Source organism: Rhinatrema bivittatum, chromosome 5 (genome assembly GCF_901001135.1).
Source record: "Rhinatrema bivittatum chromosome 5, aRhiBiv1.1, whole genome shotgun sequence".
Classification (NCBI taxonomy): domain Eukaryota; kingdom Metazoa; phylum Chordata; class Amphibia; order Gymnophiona; family Rhinatrematidae; genus Rhinatrema; species Rhinatrema bivittatum.
Window position 1 is genome coordinate 96958809 of NC_042619.1, and position 16784 is coordinate 96975592.

A 16784-nucleotide genomic window follows, 5' to 3' on the forward strand; every position below is an offset into this window, starting at 1 on the left:
TGTATCGCTTCATGGTGAGACCACACCTTGAATACTGTGTACAATTCTGGTCGCTGCATATCAAAAAAGATATAGTTGCGATGGAGAAGGTACAGAGAAGGGCGATCAAAATGATAAAGGGGACTGAACATCTCCCCTATGAGGAAAGGCTGAAGAGGTTAGGACTGTTCAACTTGGAGAAGAGACGTCTGAGGGGGGATATGATAAAGGTCTTTAAGATCATGAGAGGTCTTGAACGAGTAGATGTGAATCGGTTATATACACTTTCGGACAATAGAAGGACTAGGGGGCATTCCATGAAGTTAGTAAGTAGCACATTTAAGACTAATCTGAGAAAATTCTTTTTCACTCAATGCACAATTAAGCTCTGGAATTTGTTGCCAGGGGATGTGGTTAGTGCAATTAGTGTAGCTGGATTCAAAAAAGGTTTGGATAAGTTCTTGGAAGAGAAGTCCATTAACAGCTATTAATCAAATTTACTTAGGGAATAGCCACTGCTATTAATTGCATCAGTAGTATGGGATCTGCTTGGTGTTTGGGTAAGTGCCAGGTTCTTGTGGCCTGGTTTGGCCTCTGTTGGAAACAGGATGCTGGGCTTGATGGATACTTGATCTGACCCAGCATGGCAATTTCTTATAAAAAATCAGTGAGTTTAGAAACTGCTGGGAACAATTCCCTGAAGGTTGCTCCCAGCAGATTGAACAGATCTATGGATGAGACTTTTCTTGGCCAATTTAACTTCCTGTCTGTATCTGTCTAATGCCAAGCTATATGATCTTTGTTTATTGTCAAGATGGGATTTGTGCCAGCGGTGCTCCAGCCTCTGTAGTTTGGATTTTAAAACTTTAAGTCCATGTGAGAACCAGGGTACTCTAATACTTCTCTTAGCTTTTATTAATCTCAAGGAGGCAATATTTTCCACAGAGATGGCTAATAAATCATTCCAAATGGATACAACAGTAGTAACATGCAAGATATTAATATCCTTAATTTGAGGAAGCCAATCAGAACATAATTTTTCAGGGTCTATAAAGCATTTTAATACATGTGAACTATTTCCTGATGATGCATAATAAATCTTATTCATGAGATCTTAAACTTAATGAAAAAATGATCATTCCATAAAGTTTCAGTACAGGAGATACCAGACAAAGCAAAGCTAAGTATCTTGCTACTTAGGAAAACCAAATCGAGGGTGTGACCTAACTGATGCATTGGTTCATGTACCATTTGTTCCCACTCCAGAACATCCATAGCAGATAAAATCCTTTAAAGGCAGATAACCATGGAGTGAAATCAACATGCAAGTTGAAGGCTCTTAAGACAACAATGTGAATTAGCTCTAATTTAATCTCTAGTAAAGCTTCAGTCACTAGCAAATAGTTGCTTCCTAAAAGCCCCAGAGGGCAATAGAATAAGAAAATAATCCAGTGTCTATTACAGATAAACAGTGCTAAGTAAGGGTCAGCAATTGTAATTGGACTTGGAGCAAACAATAACCCCCTGCCCCCTCTAACTAATCATGATTGAGATAACAACATGTAATTAGGATTAAAACATCATCAGTATCTTGTAATCAGGATTCGGTAATGCAGAAGATGTCTGGCTGTTCATCGATCAAAATGTCATGATAAATTTTGATTCTGTTCCTGATGGACCAAGCATTAATTAAACAGATAAACAAAGTGCAGGTTGCTAATGCTACGATAGGCTGAGCACATATACACAGAACTAGGCAGGACCCAGGCCTGAGAGTCTTCTTATAGTGTTGTTGTATTAATCATGTCGCCTATGTTTGCAAGAATAGTACTTTCCAAAACAACGCACCTTGAGGCTTAATCACAACGTCTCATACACTTTAGGTGTGCACAAAGAGGCAAGTTCCTTTGTCGCCCTCCTTTGTGCTTGTGACAAAGGTGTGTGCTGGACCATCTTGCAGCACCTCCAGCATCTCCCACAGGACATTAAATGCCTACGTTACCTTTAACTCCCTTCAGTAAATTGGCCCCCTGATTTTTTTTGACTGGAAAAGTCGGATTAAAACAAATGGAATCGCTGCTCTACAATCACATGCAAAGCTTCTAAAGGTTAATATGAGAACAGTGCACAAAGGATTAAAGAAGACACTATCTTTCTTTAAAAAGTGGCCCTCGGGTGAAAGAAGTAAGTGCCATAGAATGGAGAGCTTTGGATGAGTGCTCCAGGGGCTGACAGCAGCAGAGAATAAGAAGGCTTTGTGAAATGATGTCTGCTCTTGAAAGAATCCTCACAAATCCCATTGAAAATTTCAACGTGCAGTCAGTGAACAAGTGAAAACTGATTTTATCCTGTAAACTGAGTAGGCATCACATGAACAGCACAGATGACTCATTTACATGATTACTTTTATTTCTGGTGTCCCGCATTAACATTTCTATTTGCCATATTTCATAGGCTCTTTAAAATGCATTATAAAGCACGGTGAAATATTTAATCCAACCTTTGTGTGGTTTCGTTTATTTGCTAGCTCATTGTTTTCCTACTGCTCTGCTACTCTGTGATCCCTTTACCGCTCTCTGCATTTTCCATGCCCCATTGCTGGCTCTGCCCTTTTCCTCTGTTCTCTGTCACATTTCCTCTATTATCCTGTTTCCCTACATTTTTTTCATCATCACCGTGGGTTCTCAAATCCTGTTGCCCCCATCTCTTTTCTGTTCTCTAGGCCCTTTAATTTTGTAACTATTTAACTCCCTAATCATGTTTATTCCCTTTTTATTAAAGTTATTTCTGACCGCTATATTTTACCGCGTCCTACGCTTTTTATCTCACTCTCAGCCTAATTCTTTGAACTCCTTCTTTGATCCTCTATATGATCCTACCTCTTTCCACAATCGTCTCTCTTCTTTCTCCTTGTCCTACTCTACCTTTCACCCCTACCCAACTCTCTTCTTTGTGCCATCTTAACTCTCTCCCATCCAAATCTCTTGTCTGCCCCTGCCATCCCACTTTTCCACTCCTCCCTTCTATTTTCCCTGCCATTCCTATTTCTCTCCTCAAATTGTCCAGGTTCCTTCTTGCTTTTCCACATGGCTTTCTTTCTCTCCTCTCCACCTCCATTTTTTTTTTTACTCTTACTGTCCCTTTGCAGATCTAGAGGACTGAGAATAAGCCTGTGGTCAGGCCACACTGCAGACGGGACCAAGGAAACGGGTGCTGACAGAGCAGGAGTCAGCAGAAGAGGGACCTCAAGAGTCAAAGCTTCTCTTTTGCAGCACTGCCTCCTCCCGCTGAGCCTTGCATTCATTTCAAGTTTTACTCTGACACGAGGCAAGTGGAAAACAAGGAAAAAGATCATGACTCAAAGTGAAATGCAGGTACTCAAGCAAAAATAAAGAATAATTGACTATTTCGGAAAGGACTAAAAACATGGCTGTTCCAGCAAGCGTATGCAGATGAGAAACAGGCACAGGAGCCGATATATTTTTAATAAGGTTTTTTTAACTTCTACCTTTTATTGCTTTTACTTTTTATTTATTTATTTATTTATTTAAAATTTTTGTATACCGACGTTCGTTATGCAAACATCACATCGGTTTCCATGTAACAAAAACTGGCCAACAGGGCTTTACATTGAAACTGATTAAAGAACTGGGGAGTGGAAAGAGGGGGGAAACATGAAGGGAAATTATTGTACAAGAATAATATAAGCTAGGTAACATGATTATAAGCATGAGAGCATGATTATATATAGGCAGCAAAATTATATACAAATATTATATACAAGTAAATTTTTTTTACAATGAGGATGATTGGATTTGGGTATCTTTACTATGTAATTAGTAGTTTAAAATTTAGATATTTAGATATTTATTTACAATATAATAATTGTAATTTTTCTATTTTCTGCCTATTTTAAATACTATGATTAACTGTAAACCGCTGAGATGGATTCATCCGTGCAACGGTATATAAAACTGTTTAAATAAAATAAATAAATAAATAACAATAACATATTAAAGTCTAGAGCCAATTTTTTGTTTTTACATAAAGGTCTAGTTTTTATTTTTTAGCACAAAACCTTTTTGCAAGATCTCTACAAATAAGAACTTTATTTTATTGACCCCCATTTTCCTTTATTTTCTAACATCACAGGAAAAGTTTTCTAACATCACAGGAAAAGTTGATGTGATATGTTGGCGGGGGCAGGGGGTACAATAACACATAGGGGTAGATTTTCAAAGGGGTACACGCGTACGATACGTGCGTACCCCCCGAAAACCTACCCCAAACCCCCCCTGCATGCGCTGAACCTATTTTGCATAGGCTCGGCGGTGCGCACAAGCCCCGGGACGCGCGTAAGTCCCGGGGCTGCATGGAGGGGCGTGTCAGGGGCATGTCGGGGAAGCGTGCCGCGAGTGACGCGGCATTTCGGGGGCGGGCCCGGGGGGGCGTGGTGCCGGCCCGGGGGCGTGGTCGAGGCCTCCGGACCAGCCCCCGGGTCGGGTGATGGTGCGCCAGCAGCCCGCTGGCGCACGCAGATTTACGCCTGCTTTCCGCAGGCATAAATCTGCCAACAAAGGTAGGGGGGGTTAGATAGGGCCAGGGGGGGGGGGTTAGGTAGGGGAAGGGAGGGGAAGGTGAGGTGAGGCGGAAGGAAAGTTCCCTCCGAGGCTGCTCCGATTTCGGAGCGGCCTCGGGGGGAACAGGCAGCGCGCGCTGGGCTCTGCATGCGCAGGTTGCACAAATGTGCACCCCCTTGCGCTCGCCGACCCCGGATTTTATAAGATACGCGCAGCTACGCACGTATCTTATAAAATCCAGCATACTTTTGTTCACGCCTGGTGCACGAACAAAAGTACGCCCGTGCGTACATTTATAAAATCTACCCCAGCGTGTGTTCATGCTGTAGGACAGAGTCAGCAATAACATATGACAGGGCATGCATTAAGGGCTTTCAGCACATTACGTTAGTGTGTTGTGTCAGAATTGTATTTTTAACAGCCAGGAGGTACATCAAAATCATTTATGACATAGCTCAGTGCGTTCTTGCTTATTGAAAACTATTTTAGAATAAATAGTTTGCTTTCAGAAATATTTAAAACATAAGAACATTTTAAGATCTATACATGCAGAAGAAAAAGTAGCCTCTAACAAAGTCCTGATGTGGCTTTCTAAACAATTGTGCTAAAGTTAATGAAGGTCTGAGAGCCCTTGCTTTTCGTGATGTTAAAATTAATTATGTTACGTGGTAGAGAGCTTTTTTTTGATTGAGGTGCCAGTAGTGGCACTTCATTTACATTTTTCTCATTGTATCCCATGCCTGTTCTTATCTATGCAGGAGCATTTTAGATGCTCATAGAGGCAGAATATGATAGCAGATAATGTCTGGAAAGCTTTTCAAATCTGCCCTTTTTCTATTCTTGATACTATACCATGGACCCTATTTGTTCTCAGGCTTTACCCTTATTTCCTCATTACTAGCATTGGGAGGCTGTTCCAGAATCGTAACTATGCATTTAGTGCTCAGGGCAGGCAAGCCTATTTGCAGCCCACTCCCTGCTGTCTGTCACCTACCACCCCTTTTACTCTGATTCCCTGTCCTCTTTCCGTCAATCCCCCCAGCTCCACCTGGAAAGTAGGAAGAGAGCTGCACTGTTTCTGGTTTTGCATGCACTGCCAGCTCATGCTTGCATTTCAGCTAGTTTTCTGCCCCCTCTCACCCACCCTTTGATGTGGCTCTGGGCTGTTTCATGCATCCACCACCCTTTCTGTGATTAAATATTTTCTAATTTTACTTCTGAGTCTACCTTTTCAGGACTAAATTTTAAAAAGCATATACATGTGTAAAACAGCATTTTACACACATATATAGGCTTTATTAAAATTACCCCAAAGGTTGTACATGTAAAAGTACATGGAAAGTAATTTCATGTGTATTTTTACTTATATTTGATAGAGGCATTCCTGGGGCAAAGTTAGGGTGGGGAAACCATTTATGTGCATGCTTTCTAAAAACTAAAATGTGCATGTAAATGAATATGGACCTGATTTTCAAAAGTATTTGCATGCTTAAAACTGGGGTTTACACGTGTAAATGCACTTTATCAATTTAAATGAGCTTTTGAAAATTGCTACAATATATGCCATTGAATTGTCGATAGGATTTATCCGAAAGTGCACTTTATGCTACAATAGTAGTTATATTTAGACATGCAAATCATTTTGAAAATTACCCCCATAGTGAACATTTACACCTGCCCTGTTTTTTTTTTTTTAAGATCCGGATGCTGCAAGATCTTAAACTGCTGCTAGAACCTAATGACTTTAGGATGGTTGTGCAGGCTTTCATCTTACCTTTAATCTATTATTTCAACCATTGTTATATACCATGGCCCACCTTATCATTCTTTAAAGGCCTTACAAGTTTTTCAAAATGCGGCCATCAGACTGATAACAGGAAGAGGCATTTACGATTATATTTTCCCAGTCCTACATGATTTTCATTGGTTATCGGTTGAATTTTGTGTCAAATATAAAGTAGCAATTCTGGTACACAAGTTTGTAACAATTGATTCTTTTCCATGGGCAAACACAGTGTTTGCATTTATACAATCCACCTGCAGCATTGCGTTCTTATCAAAGAGATCTTTTTGATATACCTTCAATACAGTGCGCTTTGCCAAGACTCGTGCCAGGGACTTTTCAGTCAATGTGCCAAGATTCTGGAACTCCTTCCAGCTGAACTCCACCTCATGAATTGTGTTAAAATGTTTAAGATTGCTTAAGACCTATTTGTTCCAGCTGACTTTTTACTGATAGTTATTATTCTTGATATAATGGTTTTACTGTTCTTAGCATTAGTTGAAGGTGTTTAATTTTAATGATTGATGTTTATCTTTTATTTTAGAACAACCAACAATCTCTCAGAAAATCATTTGGAAGAGGTAATAGCCGTATATGAAAAGAAATAAACAAAAGAGCTGGTGTACCTGAGTGATCTCAGAACAATCAATCACCGTGATTAACGATTTTTTGTCTCATTTAATTGACCTCATACATGGGCATCCTTGTCAATGCTATTTAGCATGAACTTATTTTCAGCCAATATTATTATGCTATTTGTTATTAATCTGCTTTGTCATGTCTGTGCTGATTTTCATATTGCGATTTTATATCTGTATTCTTGTAAGTTGCCTAGAGCTTTCCACCAGGCAACTAATAAATAAATAATAATAATAAATTTGCACATGTATGCTGTGCAAGGGTTCATGTGTAACTGCTAATTTTCAGAGTGAACTTATGTGCGGAAGTATGTTTGGGATGGCATAAAGGCACAGAGTCCAACAGGATAAGGATCCTGCAAGAGACTAAATGCACAATAGAAACTTTATGGGTAGAAATCCAATGTGTATAGGGGAAGAGTATAGTGATAGGAGTATACTACTGTCCACCTGGCCAGAATGATGAAATGCTAAGAGAAATTAGGGAAGCTAACCTAATTGTTAGTGCAGTAATAATGGGAGATTTCAATTATCAAAATTTAAAATGACAATTCAGGAATTTTATCTCATTAGCATGTCCTGATGTTACATTTACCCAGTCAATATTGACTTTAGCTTGGCCGGTTCACCATGTTTTGAAGTACATTTTTGAGATGCTTGAGCTTATATTTATCCAGAATGTTAGGAATTATTAGGAAGGGAATGGCAAATAAAATGGAGGATGTCATAATGCCTCTGTATCATTTAATGGTTAGACCTCACCTTGAATGCTGTGTGCAATTCTGGTCACTACATCTCAAAAAAGATATAGTTGCATTGGAGAAAGTTCGGAGAAGGGCAACCAAAATAATAAAGGGCATGGAACGGCTCCTTTATGAGGAAAAGCTAAAGAGATTAGGTGTTACAGAGGGTTTTTCATGTGTCCTTGGGCTTCGGCCCGACCCCAGATGGATCCAGGACAGAACCAAGGGTTGGTGGTGTGTCCCAGCATGGCAGAGACACGGTCTTACCCTCCACCGGGCCTGCATGCTCCCGAGCCAACAAGATGATGTTGGAAAGTGAATAGTCCTCCGACCGTTCCAAGACCTTTCGGACCTGCCGCTTAGGATCGGCATGGAGCAGCAGGCCGGCCTGAGGATGAGGGCAGACGGAGGCCCTGACACGAAGACTTTAGACAAGGACTAAGGCGAAGACATCACAGACGAAGGGCTGAAGCATCGGCATCACAAGCAAGACAAGAAGCTGGGAAGGTAGACATTGGCACTGTCTCTCAGGGCGCCCTACTCAGCCCACCTTCATGGGCAGACTCAATGGGCTGGTCGCGGAAAACCCTGTCCCACTGCGCGCCCTACACAGCCCGAGTAGGCTGGTCACGGACCACGAGGAGAGCGGGATGAGCGCAGGAGAGAATCCAGCCGAGGAGGGACTTCGAAGATGAAGCCGATTTTATCCAGAGAACCACAAGGGCTGGCAGGACAGGAAGGCTCGGGAGCACAGGACACAAGTCCACTGCAGGCAACTCCAAAGACGAAGACGCGTCACCAGGAGATCCAAAGAGCCGGCAGAACAGAAGGCTCGAGAGCACAGGAGAAGGACATCAAGGAATCGAACACCAGGAAGCGGGACATCGGACGACGAGACATCAGGAGACCTGGACAAGGACCTCAGGTGACGAATACATGGCACAAAAAGCAGACGACACTTGGAGCTCCAACGAGGAAACACAAAGGTCCTGACGGAGCGCTGGAGGGCCAGAACCTCCAGGAGTGAAGTAACTCCGACTGCAAGGCGAAACGAAATGCAGGAACAGCCCTTTTTATAGGGCTGGCACAGGAAACAGTCTGAAGGTGGGGCCCAGGGCATATCCGGCCGTGGGCTCTTTAAATCTTGAAGAGAGGCGCGGCCGCGCGCCTAGAGAGGGAAGCAGGTAGCTGTGCAGGACCGTGGACAGCGGCCCTGCACCTACGTCTGCGTAACTAAGGCAAAGCTGGGCCGAGGAGCAGGCCCCAACGTCAGCAGCGGCTCCTGCCACTATCGGAGGATCCAGGGGTGGCTCCGGCCACCAGGCAAGACCGAGGACTGCGGCCTCCAGCCCCGGAGATGAGCAGGACGTCGGCGGCGGCTCCATGCTGCGTTGAAGGCGGAGAACTCCACGGCTCTAGCCACGGTGAAGAAGGCATGATGGGCGGCCTCCAGGCCGCGAGAGGAAAACAGAGTCTGCGGCTCCGGCCACGGTGAAGGCCCGACTTCTGCGGCATCCGGCCGCTTCGGGCAGCAGCAAGCAGCAAGAGGTAAGGTGCCTGCTCGTGGGGGGACCCGCGGGCAGGGTTCATAACATTAGGGCTGTTCAGCTTGGAGAAGAGATGGTTGGGGGGGGGGGGGGGGGGAGGAGGGGGATATGGTAGAGATCTACAAAAAAGAATTTGAACAGGTAAATGTGAAACAGTTATTTACTCTTTAAGATAATACAAGGATTATGGGGCACTCCATGAATTTAGCATTTAAAACAAATCGGAGAAAATTCTTTTTGATTCCTTGCACAATTAAGCTCTGGAATTCATTGCCAGAGGATGTGGTTAAGGCAGCTAATGTAGCTGGGTTTAGAAAAGGTTTGGATAAGTTCCTGGAGGAGAAGTCCATAAACATTAATCAATAGGGAATAGCCATGCTCGTTGCCAGCATCAGGAACATGGCATTTATTTGATGTTTGGGTACTTGCCGGATACTTGTGACTTGGATTGACCACTTTGGAGTCTGGATACTGAGCTTGATGAACCCTTGGTCTGACCCAGTATGGTATATCTTATGTTCTTATGTTATTGCTGAAGTCTACATGAACTTTGTACATGTAGGCTTCAGCCCTAAGTGCTATGTTATAAAATTGGGTTTCCTGAGCAATTATCAAAAGACATTTACCTATGTAAATGGCTATTTACTCAGATAAAAGAGCATGTAAAAATTTCCCACCCTGTATACAGCTAAAAGTACCTTCATTTTTGTGAACGCATTCCCTGGGCAGAGTTAGGCCATGAGGAACATCTATGCACATTATTTTTCAAGGAAAACATATCCACAGAAAAAACAGATGGAAATCTCTATAGGTACTTTTTCCCTAGGCAATTTTCAAAAAGAAAACAAGTGTATACTTTTCCTTTGCTAAATGATGCAAAATCTATGCGAAAAATATCTAAAGAATTTCCAACTACCCGCATAGTTTTTAATATTGACCCCATTGTGATCTCTTGATTTCTCGACTTCAGCAGTGTGATTTAATGCATAGGCATATAATGCTGGCTGATAAATTCCAGCATCTGTTTTTTTAACCAATTTATATTGATTTTAATGGCTGATTAGAAATCAATTGGGAACCCATATCCCTTCTATCACATCATTTTCATGTGTATGTCAGAGTACTTTAATTTTTCTTTTTAAGGCAAATTTTAAAACCTCTGTGCACGGCAAAACCAGGAGATTACAAGCACAAGTCAGGCCGGCATGCACCGAACGGATTTTAAAAGCCGCTCCTGGACATGGTATCTCCCACTGCGCACACAAGTAAAAAGCTCTAAAAAGAGATGAAGCGTGGGCATAGTCTGGGCAGGGCTTGGGCGTGTCGGGACCTGACCAAGAAATGTGCGCATAAATACGTATGCGTCCTTGTGCACGCCAGGTTCCCCTTCCATGTAAATTTACGTCTGCTATGGATGGCGTGTAAGTATTAAAACAAAAAAATCTAGGCTAGTCGGTGGGGTTTTAAGGGTTGGGGTCTAACAGGGGGAAGGGTAGCTATTAAATTAGGTGGGGTTTGAAAGTCCTATCCCTTAATTGGGTGAACTGGGAATGAATTGGGAAAACTAGCTATGCCGTCGGCACGTATCCCTTATAAAATTCTCCCATTTACATTGTAGAAGCGGCATTTGTGAGCACATACGCGTATCTAGACTATTTTATAACATATATGCGCGTTTATTATAAAATGGATGCATCTCTGGATGCAAGCTGGCAAACATGCGCACATGTGCGCCCGCTCGCTTATTTAAAAGTTACCATCTTTATTTATTCAGATGATGCAAGCCACAATTTTCAAAGATAATGCTCTGTATTTTATTGTAATAGAAAGCAAAATTTATCCCAGTGCTCAGGAAATCCTGAAAAATTTCTTTTCAGCATATCTGGGCTCTAAGTTATTTAAATCTCTTCCAAGATTCAACCTTGTTGAAATATAAAATTATCATGTTACTCAACCCAGTAATTACCTGGCTCTTCTCCACAGCTTTTGCAAGCCTAGAAAGTCAGAAGTAGTAATAGCAGCAAAGACAACTGAAAAACAGATGAGTCTAGCATTCCATATCCTGTTGAGGAATTAGGAATGTAAAACAATAATTATGGTATTTGCCATGACCTAAATCATGTTTTATATTTAAACATTATGGGCACTGTTTTGAAAAATGTTTTGCTTAGGGTTGCCAATCGCCCAGTTTTGGACCAGACAGCCAGGTTTTCAGTTGTGATGTACAGTGTCCGGTCAGAAGTAATGACCGGACACTGAAAATCCGGTTTTTGCAAGAGGCTCCTCTTTTCCACAGCTTCCTGGTTACAGGGAAAGACAGAGCAGAGAGCTGTGCTGTGTCCTCGCCCTCTTGCTTTCTTTCCTGTGTTGTGATTGGATGGGATGGGGAGAGGAGGCGGGGCACAGCACTACCCTCAGTTCCCGGCACTCCACAGATCTCTGCAGCAATGCCCTCTGCGGCTCCCCCCCTCCCTCACTGAGTGCTGGACCAAGACCCGAGAGAGGGGGCTGCAGCGAGCCAGCCGAGGGATACTGGAACAGAGGAGAGGAAGCTGGAGAAAGAGATAGTCAGAGTCACAGAGTAGGGAAAGGGGAGAGACCGAGGAGACACAGAGAAAAGGGGAGGGAAAGGAAGATAGACGCATGGGAGTAAGGGAGGAAAGAGACACATGGAAAGGAAGGAAGGTCATAGGGAAGGGGAGAGGCACAATGGGAGCATAAGGGAAGGCGCGAGACATAGGTGGGGGAAGGGAAGGAAGAGACAGAAGAGGCACAAAGGAGACAGGGGGACACAGGAGGAAAGGAGATAGAGAAAGAGGAAGGCACTGGGGAGGAGAGGGAGACAGGATGGAGAGAGACAAGAGCATGGGGAGGGAGGGGGACTAGAGATAGGAGGGCTGTACAAGAGAGGAGTGCATAGAAGAGGGGGAGGGCATTATTGAGAGACAAGTAATACATGGGAGTCACAGATGAAAAGCTGGGAAGATTTTAAGGAAAGGGAGAGCAAACCACCTGTTTCTGAGAGAGGAGGTTGTGTGTTTGGGAGTGTGTGTGTGTATGAGAGGAAGTTGTGTGTTTTGGAGTGTGTGTGTGTGTGTGTGTATGAGTGTGGAGTTTGTGTATGTGTGCATGTATATATCGGACAGAGGAGGCTGTGTGTATGAGAGAGGAGGCTGTGTGCATGAGAGAGAATGTTGGGTGTTTGGGAGTGTGTATGTGTAGATGAGAGAGGAGTCTGTGTGTTTGGGATTATATGTGTGTGTATAAGAGAGGAGGCTGGCTCAACAGAAACTACCATAATCTTGCTGGGCAAACTGGATGTTTCTATGTTATGTATGTAAGTATGTAGGTTGTTGTGTATTAGAAAGGCTTTAATTGTGATAGAGAACAAAACTGCATGAGAGAGGCTGCGGTTGATGTGTTTATGAGGATAGTTGAAATAACATTTTATAAAACAAAGTATATTGAGGGGGTGCTTGAAAGCCAATTAATAAGTGGATTGACACCTGACAGTGGTCTGTAACCTTTCCCCTCCCCCCACCCCCAGCCTCCTCTCCCAAAGCATGAAGTTGAGTGGGGGTGTCCAGTTATGGTCCATAGAAAAGTTGGCCACACTAGTTTTGCTATAGGTACAGAATGGAAGAAAATGTTATAAAAATAAGGCCTTGTACATTTAGGGAAAGAAACAATGTAACTTAAATGCGAGCTAAGAGCTCAAAACAAATATTTTTTTTCTCTGATGGCTAGCCAATTCAAGAAAAACTATAGCTGTATTCCATGCACAGAGTCCTTGAGGCTACTTTTCTTTTAAAGCGGGCATCCCAGGATTCCATACAGCAAAGCATCACTGGGAGCTGACCTGTGCCTCATGGTTCAGCCATCTTAAGGAGCAGCAGAATAAAGAAATGATGAATTTGAATGTGTATTTATTTTGAATTTTAGATTTAATTCGGCAAATTGGCTTCAGAAACTCCCAGAGAATTGAGAGAGAACTAATTTACAACCCACAACAAAGGCTTTCCAGGGTGTCCTGCAGATTGGTAAATGTTTTCTTTTAAGTTCTGATCTTCTGTTTTTTAACAGCATCATTATATTCGGTAGATGTTAGCAGCTTGAGTGATTGGCACAGTACAATGGAAGTGTTATGATAATTAGCTTCTTTTGCCACCTGCATTTGGTTAGAGGGTATCTGAAAATCCAAATCTGAGTATCTACAGAATAGAGGAATGTATGTATTTCATGTGGAGTGTGTGTTTTGCACAGGGATTATTATTAAAACAGCAGCTTCCTTTGGAGAAATGTGCCACAGCAGTAAGAGTAACAATTTATTAGCCTTTAGTGTGGCAAAAAGAAAATTATTTTTGTGAATCCTAAGTGTGACTTAATTGATTTTTGTGAAAACTGTAAGTCATAGATGTCTGGAAATTTAACCATGAGGAATATGTTTTGTTACAATTAATTTGATGTACGTTTAAAACATGTGAGTGTTTTAAAATGTGAATGATAAGGAAAAGGACATTATAGATTCGTTTTCTATGATAATTTCTCAGGAAATTGTCCCAACCTAGCTGGCAGACTGAAAATGATAATCAAAATATACAAAAAAAAAAGAAAGCCTGATAATTCAACTATATCACAGAAGAAAACCATGACTCAAATAGGAAACCATAAGAATAATGTGTGTGTATGCACAGTATGCACAATTGTGTAGAACAGCAGCGTAGTCTAGAGCTACTAATTCACCCTTTCAGGAGCAAAGGACAATTATATTCATAGTCCATATACCACACAAGTGTATGAAGTATCAGTTTTTTAAAAATAGACTTAAAAACTTACGGCCTAATTTTAAAAGGCTGGCGCACGTTAAAATCAGGAGATGGCACATGGCTGGGCCTCATGTGCCGTGCACATTTTTAAAGGGCCACGGCCATGCGCATATCTCCCGGTATGCATTGAAGATTAGCTCGATAAAAAAGGGGCGGGCCAGGGCAGGGTTAGACGAACCGGCAGCCAGCCAACCCATGCAACCTACTACTACTCCGGAGCACAGGTAAGTATGCAAATAAAAAAACAAAGAGGGTTTTAGGGGTCAGGGCAGATAGGGGAAAAGGGAGGCAGGTTAGCTAGGGGGTTTAAGAAGTTCTCTCCCAGTCCACTCCTTTATTAGTGGACTGGGAGGGAACTGGGGAAAGGCCCTTTTGTATCGCTGCGCGTTTCTTAGAAAATTAACCCCCCCCTTACACACGCAAGTCAGCACTCGCGCACACGTGTGTGTGCCAGTATAAAATTAGACGTGCATGTGTACGTGAGTAGTGGATTTTATAACATGCACGCATGTTATAAAATTGGCGCATCCATGTGTGCATGCCGGGAACCGCATGCTCATGGACGCCCGCACGCGGGTTAAAAAATGTACCTTTTAGCTCTTATATCCATAAGGCATCGCCAAATAATCCAAGCTGTTCTTCCTCTGCCTGACACAGCTGTGTTTCGATGTACTCCTGATGCCTGCTTCAGGGGCTCCAACTTAGAATTGCAATCTTGGATAACCATGAGCTATATGGACTCCTCTGATGCACCTAAACACATATGCAGAATCAAATTGACAATCACAAGGGTCATAATAGCCAATCCAAAAACAGAAAGCAATACATTAACATCACATGATCAGAAGATCCACAGCAGAATCGTAAATATTGTATCAAAGTGATTCAAAAAACGGAGTCCTGTTCCATCTCCATGTTCAGACCATTTGGATACAAAAAATGTAGTCAATTGATCCATCTTAATTCACTTTCAGAAAGGGATCGTAAAATATATTCCCACCATGCCGAGATTGCCAAGCTTGATCAATTATGAACCATTGAAAATCTTCAAAAATAAGCATAATTTTATCAAAATAGTCATCTAATTTATCACAGGCTGGATAGGTACTGGTGTCATCCTGTAGCTTACTCACTAATTATTTCACGATGGAAAAAAGTTCCAACAGCCGATTTAAAATGTCTCAAGCTGACGAACATAGTACTCTTTTTTTGTGCATCCTGAAAAAATATTTGATAATCTCGTAAAGCCTGTTGCGATCCCGGTCGCAGCACTTTCGACCGGGACCTTACCTTTTCCTCCAGGGCTCCGGGGCCAGGAGCCCCGCTCTGGTTCGCCGCTCTGTAGGTCTGGTCCCCGACGGCAACCTCCATGTCCGGGCGGGTCGACACGGCCTGTTCAGTGGCGGCATCTCCACAAGGGAGATGCTGCCGAGTCGCTGAGCTCAGCCCCTCCCCTCCTAGGTGCGCACACGCGCGCAAGGAGGGTGAATTTAAAGGGCTTTTCCCGCCGGACCGCGGGCCGCCCCTTTCTGTGACGTCAGACGCTGGCAGATACTTAAGGCCGGCGTCTGCTTCTATCAAATGCCTTGCAACAAGGTTACCTACCAGTACCTAGTTGCTGTGTGCTCCGGGCGCTTGCCTGCTTCCTCGTTGGACTCTTGTTCCTGTTACTCCTGTTCCAGTTCCAGGTTCGGGTTTTATTCTCCAGCTCCAGTCCGGATCTTCCTCTCCTGCTCCAGCACCTGCTTCAGTTCCAGTTCCGGTACCTCGTCTTCGAGTTCCTGTTCCTCCTTTTGTTCCGGCTCCGGATCTTCCCTGCCTGTCCTGGTACTGCTGCTCTGGTTCCGACTTCAGCCTGTCTCCGACTCTTCTAGTTAGCCACCTCCCTCGACCTCATATCGTCTACTGGTTTGCTGTTTGCCTAAGTCCCAGTGGTCCGGACTCCTACGGGCTCCTCCCGGGGGAGTCTCGGACTTCCAGGGTGAAGTCATCTTCTGTGGTCACCTAAGTCCCAGCGGCTCGGATCCTCAAGGGCTTCTCCCGGGGAAATTCCAGCTTCCAGGGTGAAGATCGTTCTCCTCGCTCTGCTAGTATCCGCCTCCTGGCCTGTGTCCCCTCCACGGAGAGTTCTCTTCTCACCATCTACGCTCTCCATCAGGCCGGCCCAAGGGTCCACTGAAACCCTCACAACAAAGCTTCCTTGTATTCTTCTATACTAGACTAATCTTTTTTCTTTCTCCACTTTTACTGTCTTTGCCTTAGAACCCTTCTTAACAAGAACGGGTCATGGGTATACCAGGGTGCCTTTTCCTCTGGACCTCTAACTAATTTTTCACTTTGTGGTACAAGTTTATTATATATTGTTTCTAAGGTGGTGTTCTATTATTTAACTCTTCCTCTGTAGAACTATTTTCCCATTCCATATTCACCACCTTTTCCTGCCGTTCACGTTTAAATTCCTCAGTTTCTACACGGGACCTCACAGTCTGCTTTTTCCATATAGTTTGATTTACATTCCGGTCACATAATAATGTGAATAAAAGGAAATGATGATCTGACCCAAAAACTTTATATATTTTTGGAGTTGTTACCCTTTTTACCAGTTGAGAGGAGCAGAAAATGACATATAGGGTGTGCCATCCCCTATGAATCGATAAAGTTACAATCTGCTCACACTGGATTGTGTCC

General features: G+C 43.1%; 1 long non-coding RNA gene across 1 annotated transcript in view; it reads left to right on the forward strand.

The window, feature by feature from the left end:
* LOC115091509 overlaps positions 1 to 16784 on the forward strand; it is a 223508-nt gene that overhangs the window by 18762 nt on the left and 187962 nt on the right. Inside the window, exons 2-4 of the long non-coding RNA XR_003856738.1 lie at positions 3128 to 3353; positions 6887 to 6923; positions 13213 to 13310. This is a non-coding gene — a long non-coding RNA (uncharacterized LOC115091509). The remainder of the gene's footprint in view (positions 1 to 3127; positions 3354 to 6886; positions 6924 to 13212; positions 13311 to 16784) is intronic.